The following is a 23394-nucleotide window of genomic DNA, read 5'->3' on the forward strand; positions in this document are numbered from 1 at the left end:
TTGTTAAATGATACCAGAATGTATTATGTTTTGTTCTGGAGCTTTTAGTTTCTTATATGAGCATGTTACTGGTTATAAGACAAAAATACTTTTCTTATGCAAACAACTGACATGAAAGTTACTTAAGAATGTTCCTCAATAAAGGATTCATTTATAATCTCATTTTTTAATGTTTTATAAATGTACTTATCACTAAAAGACAGAGTGCTTGATAAGTCTGAAAAGGTTTCTGCCATTTTAAGACAATGATTCACATTAACTTATTGACTTTAACCTGAGGGGTTACTGTGAAAAATGATCTCATGTCAATGTATTTTTCAAATTAAGCATCACCTAATATGAAAAAATTGGGTTTGTTTGTTAAAAATACTGTATTAACACCATTTCAGATTTATTTTTAGATGCCAATATGTCTGTCATGTATAACCACTTTATTGGTAGATTCATTCTGCTAAAACATGGTAAACAATTTTTGTGAGTTAAAATTGGAAAATAAAATAATAAAAGATGCAAACAGGCATAATTCAGACATTGAAAGATAGCCGTCAGCCATGCTGATGCTCCTTTGTATAATAACACAACTTCTAGACATAAAGACAGCAAAATTTCCATTAAAAGGTGTAGATGCGGATATTCAGAATTAATATAATTCTCAAGAGTTACAACTGTCTCACACCCAGAAAAAATAAACAAGCACGCCTATTTCCAGATTAACCAGGTTATGTTGTCATATTCTGCTTAACCATAGTTTTTGTCACCTGTTTGTGCTGTGCCCTTTATTAAATCAATTCTTCCCATAGCAGACTATTTGTCTTCAGTCTCTGTTTTGGATTCTGCACAGTCTGGTGAGTCAAAGTTCCTTTTTTAATAATTATGCAGCCATTGTTTATTGTTAAAATGTCTCTGTCTTTCTGGCAAACTGCTTAAGTAAATTGCAGCTTCTAAACATACTGAGAACAGCAGATGACTGATTAAAAATTGCTTCATCAGTGCGGAATACCCTGCTCTGTTTTTAACACCTCACTGCTGATCATGTGGCAGTGACTATTTAGAAACAGCCACAATAAAAAATTTCCTTTAGGCACAGGTGTATTTTGTAGGCTGTTCTCTCTCATGCAATTAATTACAAGTATCTTTCATCTATCTGACTTTCCTCCTACAGACTGTAATTTCATCAGAATTGTAGGTGGTGTCATCTCCTGTTTCAACAGGTACAGCAGCAACAGAAATTTGATTTCCCATCCATCCATCCATCCATCCATCCATCCATCCATCCATCCATCCATCCATCCATCCACCCATCTTCTAAACTGTTTGCCCTAGTGAAGGTTATGTTGCAGTTGTAAGATGAGCAAGGCACACCAGATATCCTTCACTATCTTGTTTGTGTGTCTTTCGGCTTCTCCCGGTTAGGGGTCGCCACAGCGGAACTCCAGTCTGCTAATGTTTGGCAGTAGATTTTAACGTGCTGGCTTGCCAGGCCTAAAGCACAACCTTCAATGAAGGAACGCCCATTCACGCATGTCGACACACAGAAGATGCTCTAACTGAGAATTGAACGGGTAACGTCTAACTGTGAGGCGACAACGCTACCGCAGCACCACCACTGCAGATATCCTTCACTATCTACCATACTTAATTTATTTGCTTTTATTCACTTTACAAGTAAAATTAAGCAGGAAGATGCCTGTTTCTGACAGCAGTTATGACACAGTTTGGCTATTTACGGATCACACCTCTCAACTTGTAAGTGCAAGAAATCTGGGCATCAACAAAAACAATGGAGGGACAAGGCCCAAAAACAGGGACAGTTTGTAAACTGAGAAAGTTGATATTCTAAAAGGTTTGTAATAACATGCATTTTCTGAAGGATATCAAGTCTAAAATTCAAATGTCTGATATTATTAGTGATTTCAATCCTCAATAATGTGCCACAAAAACACAAATTTTATGAGGGACAGACCAAGAATATGAGGCAAAAAGCTGGACATTCTACGAAAATCTGGGTAGTTGAGATTTATGTTGTGCATATATTAATACTGGAAAAGTATCTGTGGCACTTGTTGCAGAAGATTAAACAAAATGTGTTGAGATAAATAACAGAATTCCATCTGTATCTTAATAAATAAGGAAACTCACAAAGACATGTAAATTAATCTACTTAAGTAAGCACCATTTACATTCTTGTAAACAAGGGATTGACAATGATGAATATATTGGTTAGGTTATACTGACTGGTTAGGTAGATGGCCAATTTACTAACTACATTTTATTTTCTTCTGATTCCACAGACACAGTCAGATGAATAATTTTGAAAGAGAATTTTTTCTGAAAATATCCCCTTATCTCTGAGATCACTGTAAAGTAAGAAATATATTATAAGAGATAAAATTTATATATTATATACAATTGCATATGGCTAGCACTCCAAAAATGGTGTACACAATGCATATGGCTACTACTCCAGAAAGTTCACAGGAAATCTCTAAACATGCTTGACAACAAACATCAAACCAGGAGTGGATTTGACCTATAGAGGAAACAGTGCCTGCCTGTGGTGTGCAGAAGGTATGCAGATGATCATTATTGAATGGTATGCACCCACAGTGGTGGTGCTGAGGTAGTGTTGTCGCCTCACAGTAAGATGCTGTCCGGTTCGATTCTCAGCTAGAGCGTCTTCTCCGTGGAGACATGCGTGAATGGACGTACCTTCGTTGAAGGTTGTGCATCAGGCCTGGCAAGCCAGTATGTAAAAATCAACTGCCAATCATTAGCAGACCGGAGTTCCACTGTGGTGACCCCTAACTGGGAAAAACCCGAAAGACACAAACAAGCAAATGCACTGCTAATGCAGTTCTACAACAGGCAACCTTATCAAGCACCAAGCCCATCACCTTATACACTGCTGCAGCTGTAACCAGATACCAAACATTTTGTCCTCCTGCAATGACACAAGAATATTTGCAACATCTTTCAGTGTCAAAATACCATGACATCAACCACAAGGTAGCCCCCAAATTTGTATGACTCAACATACTTGAGATGACCTATAAAGCTTACAAATATTGATCTGCAAAGCAAAATTTTAAACTTTAACCAAGAAAACAGAAAGCATGTCCACACCAAACAAATCCACTTGCTAAGGGATGATAATAGCAACAGCGACAACCATAACCAGAACAAACATTAGTTTATTTTGCTTCTTCAGAAATCACCTGATAAATCATGTGACTTCACCACTTAACGTTCATAAAAATTGTTCATATGTTCAAATACTTCTAATAACCATTAAACATATAAATACACATAAGCATTTAATCTTCTTGCCTTTAAAACATTTTATATTTATAAAGCACTCAAAAAACATATGGGATGGTGCGGAGAGCTGTAACAAACTCTGAGATGAAACTGTCACAAAGTACAAACGATCCACAAACGTTAAAACTCCACAAATTTATTGTTCCAGAAACAAACTTTGGATAAGCGCTTTCACCACGAATAGCTTCCTCAGATCCTTCTCAAAATGACTGAAGTAGGATCATACATATATAGCAAGTAAGTCAATTAAACAATTAACATCATTACAATTTAAAGGAGAAATGATGTATATAAAAAAGCAAAATTATCCTAAAACACTTTTTAAAAACTTATTAGATGGAATAATCCATCTAATGAACTTTATAAAAACTATACTTATAAAAATGTGTATACATATGGAAGCTATACAAAAATATATATACAACAATTGTGCTCAGTGTGTGCAAAATGTGGATATGCATACCTAAACATCTCATATATGCATGCACTCTTATAGATACAGACTTGTGTTATAGTGTATAAGACATAAGAATCATCTCACATTCCTAAGCTGTCTTAGTTTAGGTTTTATGGGCGCTATTTCATTAAGCCCAGACCCTTTATCAGCTCTTAAAAGAACTATCCTTTTTTTCTGAGACTCTATTTAGAGAACGCGTTGTTTTCTATCGACGCTTTGTCGATGATTTGTTTATTCTTTGGAATGGGATCAAAGATGAACTGGAGTCAATGCTCCTTGTTATGAACAATTTGACAAATTGTTTTAAATTTACAATGCAATTCTCTACTCATAAGATAGAATTCTTAGATATATTCATTGAGAGACTGCCCAATGGATTCATAAATACTGGTGTACATCGCAAAGCTTGTTATAGCAATTCTTTACTGCTGAGATTGAGCATGCACCCACCCTTTGTTTTCAAGAATGTTATGAAAGGCCAAGCAATCAGAGCATCTAGGTTGAATCTCACTAATGAAGGATTTATGTCAGAAATGGATGACCTGAAGGGAAGGTTGACAGACAGAGGATATAATATAAATGAAGTAAATGCATACTTGGAAGAAGCCAATGTATTACGTTCATCAGTAGCTACACCATATTTTGGACCCCATAATGCCAATGAGATCAGCAAAGAGAATAGCTTTGATAGGTATGTTAAATTTACAACACCCCTCTCTTCGGATTATTCCGAGATTAGGGGAATTGTTATAAAGCATTGGGACATCTTGCAGGTTGATAGTGACCTGAAAGAGATAGTGGGTGATAGACCACGCTTTCTATTTAGGAATAAAAAGAATCTGAAGAGAATATTATGTTCTACCAAATCTGAAATGGGCCCCAAGAGAGATGGATACACCAAGCCCTGTGGCCATTGTAATTTTTGTTCCTCCATTGATACCAGCACCACGTTCTTTTATCCTGATTTAAAAACCATATTTAGAACCAATGCAGATGCTGATTGTATGAGCATCAATGTGGTGTATTTAACAGTATGCCAGGCATGCCTGTCTTTTTATGTGGGTAAGACCAATCGTACATTTAGAGACAGGATACGTGAGCATTTATATCACATTAGGAAAAGATCGAGCCACAATGCATTGGCTAAGCATATTACTTTATTTGGGGAATCACACACTTTCTTGTTCAGAATTCTTGAAGTTGTGATTCCCAATAAAAGGGGTGGAGATATCAGGACCCTTACAGAAAGTAAGGAAAGTGAATGGATAGTTCTTTTAAGAGCTGATAAAGGGTCTGGGCTTCATGAAATAGCGTCCATAAAACCTAAACTAAGCGTAGGAATGTGAGATGATTCTTATGTCTTATACACTATAACACAAGTCTGTATCTATAAGAGTGCATGCATATATGAGATGTTTAGGTATGCATATCCACATTTTGCACACACTGAGCACAATTGTTGTATATATATTTTTGTATAGCTTCCATATGTATACACATTTTTATAAGTATAGTTTTTATAAAGTTCATTAGATGGATTATTCCATCTAATAAGTTTTTAAAAAGTGTTTTAGGATAATTTTGCTTTTTTATATACATCATTTCTCCTTTAAATTGTAATGATGTTAATTGTTTAATTGACTTACTTGCTATATATGTATGATCCTACTTCAGTCATTTTGAGAAGGATCTGAGGAAGCTATTCGTGGTGAAAGCGCTTATCCAAAGTTTGTTTCTGGAGCAATAAATTCGTGGAGTTTTAACATTTGTGGATCGTTTGTACTTTGTGACAGTTTCATCTCAGAGTTTGTTACAGCTTGCTTCGCACCATCCCATATGTTTTTTGAGTGCTTTATTTATTATTCGTTGGGACAGTTGCATTTACCAGATTTAACAGTGGTATATCTTTGTTTTGTGTTATTTTATATTTATAGATCTATTGATCCCAGGAGCTTTATTAGCTTGTAACCCAAAAAGCCATGTCATTTCTAATTGCTCCACTTTGTTTCTATAAGCACCCCCCTAAAATGCTTTACTTGATCCAAAACAAAAATATTTTTTTACAATAGGAACATTCTAAATTATGCTTATGACACCAGAAACTGAGAGGCCTGACACTTTGAAAATTAAAGAGCAATATTCAAAAAAAAAAAAAAACCCAGTAAATTCTAAAACTTGTTTCCCTGTTACAGCAATTTGCAGAGACCTTTTTCACTGTCACTTGCTCCCCTGCTACTTACTTATGTATGTGCCATCTCTGTGATGCTGCAATCTCAGACTTAGTATGGTCTGGCCCCTACTCATGTTCAAATTCTTGCCTATCCTAGAATCACAGATTCTGCCCTGGGACTTTGCATAGATACCCAATCTGCATATATTCTTGTTCAGGCAGGTTTATATAAAGCTGTACCCACATAGTGCAGTGCAACCATTTACTTTGTAGTTGTTGTAACTGCAAGTGTGGGTTTATCTCTGTATAGACAAAGCCAATAGAGCCTTGAAATACATTATCACAATACCACTGCACAAGACAAAATAGTCCATAATGAGATCTAAATGGTACATAGTATAACATAATGGATAAAAAAGCTTCAATCTGGGTCAAGAGATTAAAAATTATGAAGCCCATTTTCTTGCATTAGGAATACCATAGGTCTAAAAGAAAGATTTGCTTTGCAATCTACTGAGAGTAGAGAGCAACCAACTCAATTCAGGCCTTATGATTGCTAAAGAACATCAGAGTGAACTTTTTTGCTATTGGCCACAGGTCCATTTTGATTTTTTTTATTTTCTCTGCCTGTATAAGTTAACCAGGTTTGCCTAGTGCTACTTATCACACAGTGGCAGTTAGTTGTACCCAGAACAGATGCAATAAACTAGAAACTTTACTTTCCCAATAAAACTGACCTCATAAACTCCTTATTCAGCATTCAGTTGTTGCTCAATGAGCCACAGGTTGGCATGGAGGGACATGTTGCCTTTTGTGTACAGACAAAGAGTGTCCATTTTACTCAGACAGCACTTTAATCAATTTATTCTAAACCCACTTAGACCACTCCCACTACAGCCCATGACAGCATCTGAACCATGGACATGCACTTTCCATCTGTTACTGTAGTCAGCTTGGTTGAAATAGGCATCCTGAGACAATGTAGCAACTGTCTCATGATTTCTAACAGCCACCTACTACTTAAACGTACTGATTTAATGTGGTAGAAAAACAGTTATATATGACTCAGATGGCAAAGCATAAGACAACCACATTTAGCTAACACTTTTTCAGTTACACAAAATACCACACTAGACCTGTCTCACTCAACACAGGCCAAACACATAGACCTACTTTTGCTGATGTTCTTAAATGTAGCCCACCTAAATCACAAAGCCAATGAGACATATACCCTCAGTAATCTTGCAAACACTTAACGTGGGCTGCACCTGTCATAAAACATGCATGTAAGACCTACAGTGTTTCCGCTCAAAAGTTCATAAGGCAAACCTTAACTGTATCCAACATCACAGTCATTGGTGACTCCATAGTGAGGTACACTGATGCACCACTCACCAGGTAGTGCAAGGACAGACTCATGGCCAGTTGCCTGTCAGGGGCCAGGATTCACCACAACACACATGCACTCATGTCCTTGTACCTTATGCACACATATGACACACTCATAGTAAATGTAGGAATAAATGACTTGAGACACACCTCTCTGGAGTGTATGAAGAGAGTCTTGTTTGATATCTTGGAATATGTATCAGATGCAGGTATGAACCTAGCCTTGATCAACATTGAGCAACATTGCATCATCAGTGAGAATCATGCCACAATACAAACAAAAGATTATGGATTTCAATAATTGGTTTAGCTTCTGGTGTAATGCAGTGGGGGAACAATATATATCTGCTTGGGATGAGATGGTTAACAATCCAAACTGCTTCAACAAAGATGACAGCTTTTGTATATTGGCCAAAACCTTGTCCATCTCCACAGTAGCTTCTTATGCAACGTCAGCCATCAAAAACATCCAGCATAACAAAACAGAATCTTATGATGTAAAGGTTTTGCTGCTGAGGGTCTGGAAACCATGACAGAAAACTCTACTTCCTACAGGCACTCTTACCTTGGAGTGCATCACTATATGCATTGTCCCAGAGACCTTGTTCAAGTTAATAGATAGCACCTCATCAGGATGGCTTCAATGGTTAGCATGCATTCAGCTCAATCACATTAGATGAATGCACTAAATGCAGAGGTGTCTCTATATTCCTTAAACATAATGTCACCTCCAGATTCATTAGATAGGATAATGATGAGGAACTCCCCCTCATTCAATGTACCATTAATAAAATCCCATATCACATCATGGCCAACTATAGGAACCATCCCCCTCTGTTCCCTCTGCCTCATACCTCCTACATGACAAATAGGGAGTTCCCACACATCAAGACAACACCATTTTCCTAGGAGACTTCAACTACTCCTCTATCAATTGGGAGAATTGCACATCCCCTAACATATATGTCAGGGATTTCTAGACTTCATTAATGCAAACACACCCTAACTAGAGGCAACATAGTCCTGAACATGATCCCTAGCAATATGGGACATCTTTATTCTGTGGCTGTAACTGTCTCCCCAGAAAAACCTGACCAGAAATCAGCCACATTCACTGTAAGACTAAAGCCAAAAGTGCCTTCCAATAACTGAGAAGTCAGAGATTATCCTACGGCTAATCTACTTAAACTGAGTGAGGACTTCGCAACACTGAATATTCCCCTCTCAGCTAATAACCCCATTGCTTATGATGAATCACTTACTGTCAAATTCTATACTCATGTAAATAACTGCATAGAGGCATCTGCCCCCCTCTGAACTAAATACAACGCCAAATTTAAAAATAAATATGGTGGAACCCAGTTACAAACATGTCATACAACAGGGAAAAAAAACTCATTGCATGTAAAACTAAATGTAACTCCCAGCATGCCAAAAATGCTCTCGCAGCCCCTGATGAAATCAACCAAAGCCAGTCCCAGCTTTGCTTCTAAGCCTCACAATCAACCTAATTACCCTGCATTGCATCTTCACTATTTAACCTGTTTAACCATTCTATCTTTTACACTATTTGCCGTAATTGTATTGACCATTTTCTTCCTGCTACTAACCTTAATCACCTTGTCACTACTATAAAGTGCCAATGTAAATCTGTATTCACTCTGCTCTTATTTCTATATTTCCCACAATGTATTTACTAGAGGCACAAATTCTGTACTTTTTATCTATCTACTTTGGTATATTTCACCCATTCTTAATTTTCTTCTGTGGTTATGTTGGATTCCTTTTATTTTTTTGCAGATATCATTATACTTTGTAAATTCGTATGGTGACTCTTGTGATGTCTCTTTACATTTTGCTGTATATATTTCATATTATTATTGTTACATCATTATTTTGTTTTTCTCTGTATTGGAGCATTTCTCCCCAGGTGTCCACTGAAAATGGCCTCTTTACAGCCCAGTGGACTTTCCCTGTTAACAAATGTCAATAAACAAACAAATAAATAAATAAATATGAGGTATAACTAGCCCCCTGGGTCAATGACAATGACAAAGCCTTCTTTAACTGTGCCAGAAATCTCAAAAACAGTGAGCAACACTGCACATAGCTAATAGTAAATGGTACCACTTACTCCAACCCAAAGGACATAGCCAATTTTCTAGTAGATACAGTTACTTCAAACTTCACTCCCCTCTTCCCCCAATATTTACAGATCATATACCTGCACCTATGCTGCTCCTCTAATCTCCCAACAAGTCCTCAAGGAGCTATCCAAGGCCAAGAACACTGCTTCAGTGGAGGTAGATAACATACCAGGATGCCAACTTGATTGCCTGAAACAGGATCTGTCAGTTCTCTATACAGATCACCCTCCAAACATGCTATATGTCAGATGAATAGAGGGCAGCAACTACCATCCCTCTGTACAAAGGTGGGGAATCAACTGACCCATATAATTATAAGCCTCATCTGTAAGGCTATGGAAAGGAAACACTTGACAAAACTTGAATATCCACAGTGTTTTCTCACCAAGAAAATCATGGGTCTAAATCATAAGAACTACAATGACCAACTCAAAGCCTTGTCCCTAAACTCTGTATCATACAGTTTGCTCAGGAGTGACCTCTGCCTTGCATACAGATTCTCGGAAGATCCTATACTGTCAGACCTACTACACAACCCAAGTCCAATGGTGGCATAAACACCCTCTCAAAGATATCAATTTCTTCTGCAACATACAGAGAACATGTTGGAGGGATAGATATGTATCACAGAGAATTCCACTTCTTTGGAATTGTCTTCATCTCCCCTGTCTGTTGTTCACCCTCCCCATCACTTACTTTTCTTACTCTGTTCAAATGCTGTCTTGAAGCATAGATGAGAAGCTACAAATTCTCCCCTAGAGAAGAACCCTTGTCCCCTACAGAAAGAGGTAACATGTTAAATGTTCTGCGTGATATGGATTATTCATATGTAAATCACAATGGCAAACAATCTTCATGGGAGTGCATGACTAGTGCCTAGTAAGAAACTTTGAAGCTTAAAGAATCTTGGACTGTAAATTAGCAGAAAATACTGTACCTTCACAGACAGACAGACATGCCCATGCATGGAGACAGACAGACTGACACACACACACACACACACACACGCGCGCGCGTGTGTGTGTGTGTGTGTGTGTGTGTGTGTGTGTGTGTGTGTGTGTGTGTGCCAGGCTCTGCCTGGTTACATTCACAACAGTGGCAGTAAAAATGTAACAAATATAACCAACAGTGAAAACAAAGGAACACAAAGGAAACACAAACTAGTAAAAAAAAAGACAAAAATGCATAAACTTCATGTGATGATTGGGGAGAGATGTGCGAAGGCTGCCAGCCAAGAATATATATATATTATAATAATAATAGAATATGATATATGATTATGATATATATATATATATATATATATATATATATATATATATATATATATATATATATATATATATTATGATATATGATTCTGGCATTTGTAAATAAATGTAAAATGCATGCATGTTTCTTGAGTGTAAAAGAATACTGTGAAATGTGGAACTGCAAAATATGTGACAACATTGCACTCTACTGGCCCAGTGAAGCATGTTGTGACACTTTCATATTAGAATTCAGCTCCAGTGTGTCTGGATGAAGGTTTCATGTCCATTGGTTTAAGGCTAACGTTTATGACCAGAATTTACATGTGGAAGGTGCTTTATTGCTCTAGTTTCTGTTAGAGTGTATATGTGAAATGCCTTGTATTGTTGTAAGTTTCTGAGCAGGTGTTAGATTGCTAAATAATGCAGTTTGTGGCCTGAAAACTCAGACCAGGTGTTAAGATGATGCAAAACCTAAGTGTCAAAAATAATCTAATTTGGGAGGGCCTTAGAGACATGTTTGTTAGTAATGTTTAAAATACTATTTTTCACAAGAGACTTAGAGCATTTTGATCTTGGATATCTAACTCAGCACCCTGCCTATGCTCACATGTAAGTTTTAGCACTGTGATTTCTTGTAGGAATAGTTAAAGCCAGTAAAGATTAATTAGGTATTTTTCTTTGAAATCAGACCTGTCCTACTGTATTATTTTAAGTTTCTAAGTGATCTCAGATCTCTTAGATATCTCTGTGGTGTAATAGTTTTGTTTTGTGTTTTAATTATTTATTATTAAATATTTTTCAAACCGTCTACCTGTGGCTGGTTTGTGTAGAGATAAGCTCTAGAGTACATTGCATATTTATAGAGGTTATTGTAATAGGCCACTCTAAAGTAAGCCTTGACTGTTAGTCATACTACCATTGGATAATAATATTGCACAGTAATAGTTGGACACCCTTTTAAGGACCTTTTAGTAGATGATATTATTAGCTGGGTGGTGGCAGTAATTACTACCGTACAGCCTGGGTAAAGGGGCACAGCCAGAGAATCTGTGTCAGCCATTCCCAGGAGTGTCTGTGAAGTTGTATAAATACTTATCTCAAAGTGTGGGTGTGTAGTGTCAGCTACTTGGCAGGGACACGAAGCACTGGTTGAACAGAGAGGGTACTGGAGGTTCCAGCTAGGCTGAGACCTGGACCCTATAGCTGTGCCAGTGGGGAGTCTTATTGGGGACCTGGTGAGCAAAGGAGCAACCATCCCTAGACTAACTGTGATCTCTGTGTGCACTTAAGGGAAATTGTACTTTACTGTGTGTATTAGTTATCCTTTTCTCTTCTATGAGATGACCTCCCTGGTGTTAGTGGTGAAGATTGAGTCTCTTTGATTGCTGGGCCAGGGCATGGGCATCACAAGTGGTGGCAGTGGTGGGATCTGTTTCACATACTAATTGGCTTGTAGTGGTGTTGTAGAACGAATTCCTGTAGCTTATGTACAGTGATCTCTAAAAGTGTTTTTTACTCTAAAACAGCCATGCAGTGTATACTCAGAGTTCAGATCACAATTGTTTTATTTGTTTTGTTAGCTTAGTGTTAGTCAGGGTGAGCAGGTAGCATGTCAGCAGAAGAGTATGGAAAACTGACAAGGGGCCAGCTGGCAGAGATGTGCCAGGCTAGGGGACTAGTGCATGGAAACCTGGCTAAAGCAAACCTGATTGCAGCCTTGGTTACAGCTGCATCAGAGAACAGCAGCCTGGAGGACAATCAGACTGACAGTGGAGATACAATATCCTTTCAGAATGGACAGCTTAACCTTTCTGCAGTGGACTTAAAAATCCAGCTGGAGCTAAAGAGACTTGAGTTGGAGGCCAAGCATATGGAACTAGAAGCTGCCGAGAAAATGAGGAGTCTACAAGCTGAGGAAAATGAATGGCAGAGGAGGCAAGAGAGGAAAATGCTGACTCTTCACCAGAGTTATGGAGGTAATGGAGAAGGGAGTAATCAGACCCCAGAAGCACAAAAGGTCATAAATTTCTTCCACAGTTTAAAGAGGGGGATAATTTTGATAGCTTCATTCATATGTTTGAGCAGGTATGTAAACAGTATGAAGTTGACCAAGGGCTCTGGGTAGGGTTCCTGACCCCCTAACTCCATGGTAAAGCTGTAACTTCTTTAGCAAAAAATTCATGACACTGACTGTTTTGATTATACTGCTGTAAAAAGACACTTGTTGGAATGCTTTAAGCTAACACCTGAAATGTATAGGGAAAAAGTTTCCTGAGCAGAGACACAAGGCAGTTGAAAATATATGTGAATATGTTGCTGAACTGAGCACTTATTTTCATAGCTGGGTGAGTGGATGTAAGGGCACCACTTTTGAAGGGCTGTCAGACCTTTTGGTAAGGGAACAAGCCCTTAGAACTTTGCCTGAAGACATGAGGATCTGGTTATCTGAAAAACAGTGTGCTACTTCAGAGGGGTTGTGAAGAAGGGAGACCTATACCTGGCCAGCAGGGCAGCCCTGCACAGGAAGGGGACCCCCAGTACTGCTCATGGGACTAAAGGATCCCATGATGGGCAGCACAGACTGCCCCAACAGAATCCGCCAGTAGCAGGGGAAGCCACTAGTCCAGGTACACGTCCAGGAGCTAGGGTTAAATGTTTTGAATGCAACCAGTGGGGCCATGTGGCATACAGATGTCCATGGAGGCAAGGTGGGGAACAAAAGGTGAAAGAGCCAGTAAGTGCGAAAGACAAAATGCCAACAGTGGGTTGTCTTGAGACAACAGAGGTATGGAACTACCATCCTGCAGATGTCCTGAGAGGGAAAGATTTGGATGATGCAGTATTATGTATTTATGCAGTTACATGCAGTGAGGCTAGGAGACAAGCATGTGGGTCTGGTAGCCTGGGGAAGACCCAGACAGACTGCATACTTCCATCCAGGACTGCTGAGGTGGTTACTTCAGGGAGGAAGTTACGCTGTAGCAGCATAACTGAATGTGAGCCACAGCTGCTTGCAGGTACTAATGCTCCCTTGGACAGGGTAACTGCAAAGGTAGAGATGAGTAGTAGTACCCAATCTGACAGTGAGGCACCACTGTCAGAGGATGCCAGACTTCCTGTGGAAGGGGAGCTGAAAAGGGTTACAAGGAGAGACTTGAGACAGGCTCAGCTCTCAGAACCTACATTGCAAGGCCTGAGGCAGGTAGCTAGGGAGGCACCTGATTCTCAAGGGAAGGGGGAATCTGTTTACTGGAACAAAGGGTTACTTACAGAGAGTGGACCCCTGAAGGTGGGCTAGAAGGTGAGAGAGTACAGCAGTTGGCAGTGCCTAGAACTTACCATCTGGCACTTCTAGCCAAAGCCCATGATATTCCCTTTGCAGGTCATGTGGGCATAAAACATACAAAGAGGCATATTATGCAAAACTCCTATTGGCCTGGAATTTCCAGAGATGTAACAGGGTACTGCAGGACCTGTGAGCAGTGCCAAAAGGTAGGCAAGGTAGGAGACAAGGTGAGAGCTCCTTTGATGCCTTTGCCTGTGATTGAGGAGCCATTTCAGAGGGTAGCTATGGATATTGTGGGTCCTCTGAGTACCCCAAGTTCCACAGGGAAAAAGTATATCCTAGTGATTGTAGATTATGCTACACAATACCCTGAGGTAGTGGATTTGTCCTCCCTTGAGGCTGAGAAGGTGGCAATGCTTTGCTAGAGATTTTCAGCAGGGTAGGTTTCCCAAAGGAAATACTGTCTGACAGAGGTGCCAATTTTATGTCAGACCTGCTGGATTGTCTGTGGAAGTCTTGGGGGTGAAGCACATGAAGACCACCCCCTACCATCCCCAGACTAATGGTCTTGTTGAGAGGTTAAACTCTACAATCAAGTCCATGCTATGGGCATTTGCAGATCAGTTTAAGAGGGAGTAGGACAAATAATTGCCCCATCTGTTGTTTGCTTACAGAGACGTTCTCCAGGAATCCACAGGTTTTTCACCCTTTGAGTTGCTGTATGGTCATAGGGTGAGGGGACCTCTAGATTTAATTCAAGATGAGTGGGAAGGTGAGTGTGACTCTCACAAGGAGTCTGTTGTGACATATGTCCTGAACCTCAGGACAAGGTTCAGGGAACTCATGGGCCTGGTCCAGGAGAACCTGGCAGAAGCCCAACAACAGAAACGTGTGTGGTATGACAGGAATGCTTGAGCTAGAGAGTATGTTATAGGGCAGCAGGCGATGGTTCTCATTCCTGTCAGACACAACAAGCTGCAAGCAGCTTGGGAGGGACCCACACAAGGTGGTAAGAAAGGTATGAGATGTTAACTACATGGTGGAAGTGCTAGGCAGACAGCAGGGGCAAAAATTATACCGTGTTAACATGATGAAATCTTACCATAATAGGGAGGCTCTTGTGCTGAGCATTTGCAGTGGATTGCAGGAGGAGTCTGAGAGAGATCTTGTGACTGATCTCCTCAGTGAGGCTCGGGCTGACACCTCGATGGAAGGGGTAACAATGTCCCAGCAGCTATCTCCTACCCAGGTTCGAGAAATCTGAACAGTGTTGCAGGGGTTTGGGGGCATGTTCACTGGGAAACCAGGGAGCACCCACCTAGTGCATCACCAGGTGGATACAAGACCCCAAAGGCATATCAGGCAGGCCCCTTATAGGGTGCCTGTGAAAGTCAAACAAACTCTGAAGGAAGAGGTACAGGAGATGTTGGAACTAGGGATGATTCAGGAGTCCAACAGTCCCTGGGCCTCCCCAGTGGTACTGGTGCCAAAGAAGGATGGCAGCTCCAGGTTCTGTGTGGATTACAGGAAATGAAATAGTCACACAGAGTTGGATGTTTACCCCATGCCTAGGACAGATGAGGCCATAGAGCAGCTGGGTGGGGCTAAGTATCTTACAACCATTGATCTTACCAAGGGTTACTGACAGGTGCCCTTAACTCCCAGTGCTAGAGAGAAGGCAGCCTTTGTGTCTCCTTTTGGTTTGTATGAGTTCACAAAGATGCCCTTTGGGATGAAGAATGCCCCAGCAACTTTACAGAGGCTGGTAGACCATATCTTAGCAGTAGCAGGAGGGTTTGCCCTTGCTTACATGGATGATATTGCTATCTACAGCCATTCCTGGCAAGAGCACCTTCAGCATGTCAGGGAGGTGCTGGGCAGACTACAGAGGGCAGGGTTGACCATTAAGCCGAACAAACATCAGGTGGGTAAGGCAGAGGTCTCCTGCCAAGGACATAGAGTGGGAAGTGGTAAGATAAGGCCAGAACCTGCCAAAGTGGAAGCCATTCAGGCATGGCCTGCACCTATTACCAAAAAGCAGGTGATGGCATTCTTGGGAACAGCAGGGTACTACAGAAAGTTTGTTCCTAATTATAGTACCATAGCTGCTCCTCTCACAGACCTGACAAGGAAGAACAGGCCAGATAAGGTAGTGTGGACCCCAGCATGTGAGCAGGCATTTCAGAAGCTTAAGGAAGCTTTGGGAGGACCCTCTGTGTTAGCCAGTCCAGACTACAACAAAGACTTTGTTGTGCAGATAGATGCTTCAAACTATGGGGTGGGGGCTGTACTTAGCCAGATTTCTTCAGAGGGAGAAAAGCACCCAGTGGTTTATCTCAGTCTTAGGCTCCAACCCAGGGAGGAATGCTATGCAGTGATAGAAAAGGAATGTCTAGCCATAGTGTGGGCACTACAAAAACTTTGCCTTATCTGTATGGAAGAAAATTCCCTGTGATGACAGATCACAACCCTCTAACATAGTTAAATAGAGCCTGTCAGCAAAATGCCAAGTTTCTAAGATGGAGTCAGGTGTTGAAAGCATATGGTATGTCAGTGCAGCACTGCAGTGGGAGTAGCAATGACAATGCATATGGGCTCTCAAGACAGGGAATGGGTGAGGTACACCCAGATAGACCTGACACTCTCAAGCAATGTTTCTCAAGGGGTGTTTGAAAAACTTGCTTGAGTTCCCCACGGGGGGAGAGATGTGACGATTGGGGAGAGATGGGCGAAGGCTGCCAGCCTAGTTAAATAGAATTTGATATATAATTCTGGCATTTGTAAATAAATGTAAAATACAGGCATGTTTCTTGAGTGTAAAAAAATACTGTGAAATGTGGAACTGCAAAATATGTGACAACATTGCACTCTACTGGCCCAGTGAAGCATATTGTGACCCTTTCATATTAGAATTTGGCTCCAGTGCATCTGGATGAAGGTTTCATGCCAATTGTTTTAAGGATAAAGTTTATGACCAGAATTTACATATGGAAGGTGCTTTATTGCTCTGGTTTCTGCTAGAGTGTATATGTGCAATGCCTTGTATTGCTGTAAGTTTCTGAGCAGGTGTTAGATTGCTAAATAATGCAGTTTGTGGTCTGAGAACTCAGACCAGGTGTTAAGATGATGCAATACGAATACTGGGAAAACCTAAGTGTTAAAAATAATGTAATTTGGGAGGGCCTTAGAGACATGTTTGTTAGTAATGTTTAAAATACTATTTCTCACAAGAGACATAGAGCATTTTGATCTTGGATATCTAACTCAGCACCCTGCCTATGCTCACATGTAAGTTTTAGCACTGTGATTTCTTGTAGGAATAGTTAAAGCTAGTAAAGATTAATTAGGTATTTTTCCTTTGAAATCAGACCTGTCCTACTGTATTATTTTAAGTTTCTATGTGATCTCTGAACTCTTAGATATCTCTGTGGTGTAGTAGTTTTGTCTTGTGCTTTAATTATTTATTATGAAATATTTTAAATCCTTCTACCTGTGGCTGGTTAGTGTAGAGATAAGCTCTAGAGTACATTGTATATTTATAGAGGTTATTGTAATAGGCCACTGTAAAGTAAGCCTTGACTGTTAGTCATACTACCATTGGATAATAATATTGCACAGTAATAATTGGACACCCTTTTAAGGGCCTTTTAGTAGCTGATATTATTAGCTGGGTGGTGGCAGTAATTACTACCGTGTAATCTGGGTAAAGGGGCCCAGCTGAAGAAGCTGTGTCAGCCTTTCCCAGGAGTGTCTGTGAAGTTGTATAAATACTTATCTCAAAGTGTGTGTGTGTGTGTGTGTGTGTGTGTGTGTGTGTGTGTGTGTGTGTGTGTGTGTGTGTGTGTGTGTTGTGTCAGCTACTTGGCAGGGACACGAAGCACTGGTTGGACGGAGAAAGTACTGGAGGTTCTAGCTTGCCCAGCTGGGACCTGGACCCTATAGCTGTGCCTGTGGGGAGTCTTATTGGGGAACAGGTGAGGAAAGGAGTAACCATCCCCAAACTTACTGTGATCTCTGTGTGCACTTAAGGGAAATTGTACTTTACTGTGTGTATTAGTTATCCTTTTCTCTTCTATGAGACAACCTCCCTGGTATTAGTGGTGAGGATTGAGGCTCCTTGATTGCTGGATCAGGGCACGGGTGTCACACTTCACACTATCAGTGCACGCACGTGTGCACGTGTGTGTGTATGTGCACTTTTTTCTCTAATTCATAATGCATATTACATCACTCAATTCCAAACCTGACAATATCCTTATCACTAGATGTCAAATTCCCCACCCTCCATAATGGTGATTTTGCAAAACCTTCACAGTACATAAACATTGTAATATATATTTATATGCATGGCACACTGGCTACCACATTGTGCATCCTGCAGATGTCTGGCTGGAGGTCCTCAGTTGACAGGAATATATGGAAAACTGAACATTCTCAGTGCACTGTGTTCTGTGTCCAAACTATGTTCATTGACCAACCCACACATGCTCAATTTGCACTGCAACTGTTCATGTAGGTGCACATTTCCATGACTTAGTTAGGAATCATACATTCTAATGAGTGCAGTTTGGTTTGTGTGATACATTCCAGAGAATATACTATACCAGTCAGAAACATACAGCAGGCCCTGTAACCTCCTAATTGTTCTCTTTAAGATTCTGAAGCCCCAATAACAATTCCATTAAGTAACAGAGATCTATATTTTCAAGGAAGTATGTTCTCTGAATTGTGTGTAGGCAAATTATTCATCAACTAGCAACCTTTTAACCTTAGTTTAGTCAGTATGGGTGCAACATATTTTATTACTTTGGAATATTATCCTTGGGATTCAGGAACATGCTCAGTATGATGACAGTGAGCTGCCTGTTGTGCTGGGTGCAGTACAGCTCAGAGCTCATTATTAATTAACAATGTGAATATTCAAAGCTCAAACAGCAGATAATTAGCTATCCTGTCTTCACGATAGCAGGACTGGAGGAGAGGGAAAGGCAACCACAACAGTAGCTGTGTGATGTGATGAGAAGAAATGTGAAACAAAGGGTATGCAAGTGTGTCTGGGTGCTCACACACGCACAAAAGCAGCAAGATGACAGAAAACAGCTATCAGTTTTAAAGGGTCCACTGCACACTTTAAATATATATTTTTGACCAGATGAGGGACAGCAGCAGTTCAGCTGTGACTGCACATATAATGCATTATCATTTCACTAAATTAAGTCTCACTCAATGGTCAGAATTACATCTAATGGGTAACAAATTTCCTAGCTTGAGTTATTTTCAGGGAAGAGTAGACCAAATTCTAATTAAAACATTTCTACACAATGATTTGATGTAATCTCTGCTTCTCTGACAGCACACCTGCTAAATAATTTATTCCCAATTTCACTCAATGTATCCGCAGTTTGGACTTTTAGAAAGGTTCCATAGTGCAAGGGATCCAAAACAAAACAGAGTAAAGAACCCTTAGCATTACCTCATTCTTCTGTTTAATACTGTGCAGCATCTCCTGCAAAGGACATTTTAGGCAAGTCGAAAGCTACAGCAATGGGGCTTAACACTAATTTACATGAAATGGAATATCTCTGACTGAAACACTATCATATGCATTTTGTATCTTATCAGATACCTTTGAGTTTCCTAGGGAGAAAACAAACATGTCACTGGTCAATGAGTAAAGCAGTTGCGTTTCACCTCAACTTTAGCTACAGGTCTAAACACTAGAATGATATAAACATATAAAATAACATGTTTTTCACATATCCTTTCATTTCAGACAGAGTTATTGACACAGCAGAAATAGCATAGCACGCTGTAAAGCGCTAACATGATTTCACTGGAATGCTTCGAAGAAAAAAAAAGGAAATCAGGAAATTATTGGTGTTACTATTAGTACTGCTTATACCATAAGTAATAGCTAAAGAGTTAGTAATAATATGACTTAGTATTAACAGCAGCATTCTTCTCTGTATTAGAGGTGGAAGAAGTCATAGCTGAAAGCCACTACTCAATAGAAAGGAGTAGAATCACTTTTGTCAAAAATCATAATACACTTGCAGTTTACTTTTTAGCTGTCTTTGATAATGAAGTCATGTTGTCCATTAAAGTAATAATATGAGCTGAGTTAAGTTCCTTGAGTTTTGCACTAAATAATATACTTTTGTAATTGCCTAGCAAAAAATATGTACCTTCTGAGTATTTTGAGAAGTAAGTGAAATAAGGTGCTTTTACTGACATGTTATGTCTTGCCCATGTGCATCTATATTTCCGTGCCACAAAATTATTAATGGATTGTATCAAGTGGTTTTAGAACAAACATCACCAATATCAAGATGATATCAATATGTCAGCTCAAAATCTAAACTTGAGTTAAGGCAGGCATAACTAGGAAGTATGACATAATCAAATAAATTGGAATGTGATGTCATATGTAGAAGATGAAATGTTATCATTGTTGGTTTAACTTTTCATTTCATAACATCCGTATTAACATTAATTATTTTTCTCAAGTTATTTTATTCATATACATTATTATTGCTATAAGGAACTATATATCTAAGTTAACAGAGTCTAATTCTGAAAACAGATGTCTATACATTTGAGATTATTTAGTGAACTGTTTAAAAATGGATTTAAATCAACACACTAAGTCTTTTTGCAACATTTAGTTATTGCTAAGTAGCACAGCGCATTGGGCAACAAATGCCACATTTCAGGAATGCCACAGAATAGAATGTAGCAGTACATTTTAAGCATATAAATATCAGAAGGTAAGTTGCGCACCTGAAGTAAGTAAGTAAACAGGTATGTGTCAGCAATGACGGGACACATTTTCTGCATGGGCTTTGTGTGAGTTACAGTTAATGCAATAGCCTAACACGATCCAATGCTAAAAATAAAAAAATAATGGAAATATAAGCAATGTATTTATTTTTGTTCAGCTTTTGTAAATTAGTGAGTCTAACTGTTGCTGAAGTATTTCAGTCTAAGTAGCAATAAAGAAACTGGACAAAAGCCACTCTTGATCCAGTGGAGTAAAAGCATCAGTTTTACATTACCTACTCATTCATAAAACATGAATGCCTAAAGATTAGGCACTGCTAGAATCTGAATGCATATTGCAGCAAATTCCTAAATTGCAGTTTGTCGCAGTCTAATGGACATTGTATTATGGTATTCTGTTTTTAACAGTTTTGACGTTTCATCTGTATGTGTTTGTGTATACACACTATATATAGATGCATATAACTATATTGACCTATTTATCAGTCATATACACATATTTTATATCTAGATATATTATATTTCAATAGGTAGGGGTTATGTTAAATAGTCTATTTGCACTATGTCACCTATTTAATATAGCAAAACTGTTAAGTGACTTTCAATCTACCCACTTTCCATACTGAAAATTACTTTTTTAACAGCAGTGTTTTTCACAGGGGGAAGCCTCCCTACACCATGCTTACCACCATTTTGCTTTGAGATTGCACAACAGTGGAGAAAAAGGTCAAATTCCTTAACCCATTCTGAGCAGTCCTAGACAAAACACACATCACACCATAACCTGTTAGTAGTGTAAGTGACGCAAACACAAATATTCACTCACACATAAGGTTGTATAAGGTTAATTAGCTGGATACACTCATGTCATAAGCTTTAATATAATGCAGAATGCACAATTTTCAACCTTTGCATCTTCACCAAAGAAATAGCACTCTGTCTCTTTCACTCTCTCTCTCTCTATGTATATATATATATATATATATATATATATATATATATATATATATAAATGTAGTATGTACACACACACACACACACACACACACACACACACACACACATATTTATATACATGTATATTTATTTTTATTTTTTATTTTACATTTGTTGACCGGGCTAGTCTAACTGGATATTTGTCCATTTTCAGTAGAGGCCCGGGGAGAAAAGCTCCAGCATGCACAGTAAAACATAGTTAACAGCATATAAGAAAGACATGTATGAAAAACAGTACAGTGGTAGCATTGGTTAAAAGAAATAATATAGTAATAAAATTATAGGATAGACATTATGCTAAAAGTTAAACTAAGTAAAACAAAACAGGTATTGCACAACAGAGTAAAGTATTTATAATTTATCCTCTTAGTATGACAAAAAAAAAAAAATAACAAGATTTAGAGGCCTAGGTTGGAGGTCTAAGTTAGGGGAGTGGGGAAAGGGGTAAGAGTAGGAGGGAATAAGATTTTAGTCTGGGTTAGCACAAGGACAAAGCCACTGAGTTTTAAGATGTTCTTTAATATGTTTTTTAAATAGAGAAGTAGAAGCTAGGTTAGATAGTTCAGGAGAGAGCTGATTCCAGTTTTTACCTGTAGTGTTTGAGAACAGTGAGTCGCCAGCTTTGTTGTTCGATTTAATCAAGGAGACCAGGAGTTTATTAGCAGAACGTAGTGTAGCTAGATTTTTATAAGGTGAAATCAGATTAGTGAGGATAGGGGTATCATTGGGGTGGTATAGGATCTTTTGAGTGATAAGTAACTGTTGACAGAGTATGTGGTTATGCAATTCTAGCCATCCTAGTTGTTTGAGGTTAAGACAGTGGTGAGTTTTGAAGGGAGTGCATGTAATGAATCTAGCTATGCTATTGTAACAGGTAGAAAGTTTGGTGATGTTGTTTTTAGATAGTTTAGTATATATAGCAGCGGCATAGAAAAGGGTAGAGATGAGGTGGGTCTGGGCAATGGTTTTCCTGGCTGAGGGGGTAAGGAAGGGTTTAATTCTATAGAGAGTACCAAGTTTTTTGTTAACAGAATTTATGGTGGTGTTAATATGGTCATCATAATTAAGACGATTGTCATTTGTAACACCTAGTAGGTGGGTGGTAGTATCTGGGGTTATGTTGGTAGCATTGTTAGAGGTTATGGTGAAGAATGGTGTGGATGATATATGAGTTGGAGTAAAGAGTAGTAGTTTTGTTTTTTTGGGATTAAGGAGGAGGCAATGTTGCATAAACCATTTTTCAACATTTTGTAAAACAGTTTGGGTGAGGGACTGGAGGGAGGCTACGTTCTTAGCAGTACAGATTAAGGTGGAGTCATCTGCATATTGAATGCAGGTGGCTTGAGGTATGTTCAAGTGTAGGTCATTAATAAATAAGAAAAAAAGAAGGGGACCTAAGATTGAGCCTTGCGGGACTCCAATATTTACCGGGAGTAATGAAGACAAATTGTTATCCCAAAGCACTGCTTGCTGCCTGTTTTGAAGATAACATCTAAACCATTGTAATGCTAGTGGATCAAGAGAATGGTACTTTAGTTTGCCTAGAAGTAAGTTATGGTTAACCATATCAAAGGCTTTTGACAGGTCTATAAATAGTG

This window comes from Protopterus annectens, chromosome 11.part0, assembly GCF_019279795.1.
Source record: "Protopterus annectens isolate FY-2018-M chromosome 11.part0, PAN1.0, whole genome shotgun sequence".
NCBI classification, from domain to species: domain Eukaryota; kingdom Metazoa; phylum Chordata; order Ceratodontiformes; family Protopteridae; genus Protopterus; species Protopterus annectens.